Source organism: Trifolium pratense, linkage group LG5 (genome assembly GCF_020283565.1).
Source record: "Trifolium pratense cultivar HEN17-A07 linkage group LG5, ARS_RC_1.1, whole genome shotgun sequence".
NCBI classification, from domain to species: Eukaryota; Viridiplantae; Streptophyta; class Magnoliopsida; order Fabales; family Fabaceae; genus Trifolium; species Trifolium pratense.
The window spans coordinates 16,085,280-16,088,524 of NC_060063.1; the positions used below are offsets into that span (position 1 = coordinate 16,085,280).

At 32.0% G+C, this 3,245-nt stretch overlaps 1 long non-coding RNA gene across 1 annotated transcript; it reads left to right on the forward strand.

Annotated features, from left to right (window-relative positions):
• The first annotated feature begins 679 nt into the window (after positions 1–679).
• On the forward strand, positions 680–2,521 carry LOC123884282. Its single transcript, XR_006800726.1, has 2 exons — positions 680–793; positions 2,351–2,521. It is a non-coding gene; the product is annotated as an uncharacterized LOC123884282 (long non-coding RNA).
• The last annotated feature ends 724 nt before the right edge of the window (positions 2,522–3,245 follow it).

Genomic DNA, 3,245 nt, shown 5'->3' on the forward strand with positions numbered 1-3,245 from the left:
GGTGTTAGATCGAAAGATAACTGTTACTTGTGGGTTCCTCTAGAAGAAGCTAATGTATCTACATGTCTCTTAACTAAAGAAGATGAGGTTAAGTTATGGCACCAAAAACTAGGTCATCTAAATCTGAAGAGTTTGAAGAAAGCTATATATGAGGAAGCTATTAGAGGCTTACCAAACTTACATATAGAGGAAGGCAATATATGTGGTGAATTTTAGATTGGCAAGCAAACAAAAGTGTCGCACCAGAAGCTGCAACACTTGTCCAGTTCTAGAGTTCTTGAGCTACTACATATGGACTTGATGGGTCCTATGCAAGTTGAAAGTCTTGGAGGTATCAAATATGCTTTTGTTGTTGTTGATGATTTCTCTAGATACACTTGGATTAATTTCATTAAGGAAAAATTTGAAACCTTTGATGAATTCTGTAACATACCAATTTTTATTATTAGGATTATTTATTTATTTGTGTGAATTTTATTATGGAGGGTATTATAATCATAATAGATATTAATTAGTTGAGAGGTGTAGACTAATTAGAGTCAATATAATCAATGAGTAGAAATTAGTAATTAGGCTAGAATGAGTATTGAGCCTAAGAGGGGGGTGTGGAGAGTAATTAGAAACCTAAGTATAAATAGGAAAAATTAGAAAGATAAATTCATTCTCATAAAAAAACATTGAAGAAGCAGAGAATGAGTTTGATGAAGAAATAAGAAGAAAGAAAATCTTGAGAGAAGGGAAGGAACTTGAAGAGCAAAATTCAAGCTCAAAGCTAGAGCATCCATTATCTAAGGTAAGAGGATAGTAACATAATTATTGAGATGGATTCATGAGAGGGGAGAAAACTCTTTTCTCTAGCCCAAACTCTCACCATCTCATATGGGTTTTTGGGAGGGTTTGAATTGGGAATGTGTTTATTTGAAAGTTTTATGTGTTGATACATGAATTGTATGCTTGTTTATGTTTGATTGTTGAATTACCATGATGAAAATTGTATCTTTTATGTGCTGATTGTTGTTTTTGATGATTATTATGAGTTTATGCAAAATGATGAAAATCCATGATTAAATAAGTTGTTTTTGATGTTTTAAGTTGTTTTTAATAAGCTATAAGTTTGGTATTAGTTGGATATCAATTTTCTAAGTTTTATTAAGTGATTTCGGGACTTTTAAGTGATTATTTGAGTAAGCCCGAGCAAAATCACGTTTTCTTCAATTTCTGCAGAACAGAACGTTGCGTCGAATCCCGTCGACGCTAAGACCAACGCTACATTTGTTTGACAGTTTGACTTTTTGTTGACTTATGCACCCGTAACCTATTTTGCTTAATTTTTCGTGTAGATTTTGATTCTGGAGTTTGTCTTCTGAGATTATGCTTGGTTATTGTTGTTTTCTTATATTTTGGCATTTTCGTATGCTTAATTAATTGGAATTGGCGAACCCTTGATGATGTGCGGCTTTAGCGACTTGTAAATGAATATGTTGTTGATTAATGATGATGATTAGGTTGTTGATAGATTATGGTAATCATGATGTTGATTATTGATGATTTATTATGATGATTATGTTGATGAATTATTGATGAATAAATCTTATTGAAGATTAGTGTGATTATGTGATGATGTATTGACGATGAATCATAATATTATTGATTTATGATGTTGAATTATCATGTTGATTTATTGATGATGATAAATGATGATTTATCATGAGTGAAGGTATTCTAAAGACAATGATTTAGAATATTTGGATTGTATTATCCTTATTGTGTTGATGTTATAGTTGAGATAAAACCATATATTTGGTATATGCACATTTCATGCATTCATAAGTTGTGTCTATTGATGAGTATCCTAGAGACGATGATCTAGTTTATTGTTATTCTAGAGACGATGATCTAGAATTTTTTAGAGACGATGATCTAAAACACTTGGGTTAAGTTATCCAAGATTATGATGAATTGGTACCACATGCATATAGATATGTCTAGGTGACATTAGAATACATTAGGAATTATGTGACATTCTTAAATGTTAAATGTTACTCGACATTGTGTATTTCATTTCTTTGTTTGAGAGTTTGTACTTCTCAAATGTGTTGAGTAATTGATAAATGAATATGTCTAATACATGTCTGAGCATGTCTGACACATGTCTGAATATATTTGATATATGTCCAATATATGTCCGAGTAGATCTATACATGTCTGTATATGTGGTGATTGTATGAGTTGAATTTACTCAATTGTATTTATTTTATTCAGTGTCTGATATGCGTTATATTCAGTCACTTTTAATAACTATGTTATCTAACCTCTGTTTTGTGTTTGTGCTGAACCGTTGGGGGTTCAGGTTCTCAGGTTGTGTTTGTTGGTGTTCGCGTTGTTGGTGAAAGCTCTGCTCTAATTGTGACACGGGGAAGGGTTCATAGAGTCTTTATTTGTTGTTGTTTTATTTAAATTAAATGTGTATATTGTATAAAAGGAATTTTGCACAAGTGATATTTACTACTCAATTTTATTAGTAGTTTTTTTTTAATGAAGAATGTAACACCTTGAGCCAATATTTCATAATTCATTTCGACTTTGAGTTTTCAAACTTTTTATCCGCTGCGTAGTTTTTGAACAAACATTCTTTTATTAAGATAAATTGAATATTGGGTTAGGGTGGTTACAAATTCAAAGATCTTTGCTTACAACTTCAAAAGGAAAAAGATTGTGGTATTGTAAGAATTAGAAGTGACCATGGGAAAAAGTTTGAAAACTCAAAATTTGCTAAGTTTTGTGCTGCTGATGGAATAACTCATGAATTCTCTTCACCTATTACACCCCAAGAAAATGGTGTGGTTGAGAGAAATAACAAAACTTTAAAAGAATCTGCTAGAGTTATGCTACATGCCAAGAATCTTCCTTATAAATTTTGGGCTGAAGCTATGAATATTGCATGCTACATCCACAATAGAGTAACGTTAAGAACAGGTACTGCAACAACATTGTATGAACTATGGAAGAAAAAAAAGCCTACTGTAAAATACTTCCATGTGTTCGGATCAAAATGTTACATCTTGGCTGATAGAGAACCTAGGAGGAAATTGGATCCCAAAAGTGATGAAGGAATATTTATAGGTTATTCAACCAACAGCAGAGCCTACAGAGTATTCAATTCTAGAACGAGAACCATGATGGAATCAATCAATGTTGTGATAGACGATTCTGATTTGACAAGTGTAGATCCAGCTGTAGAGACA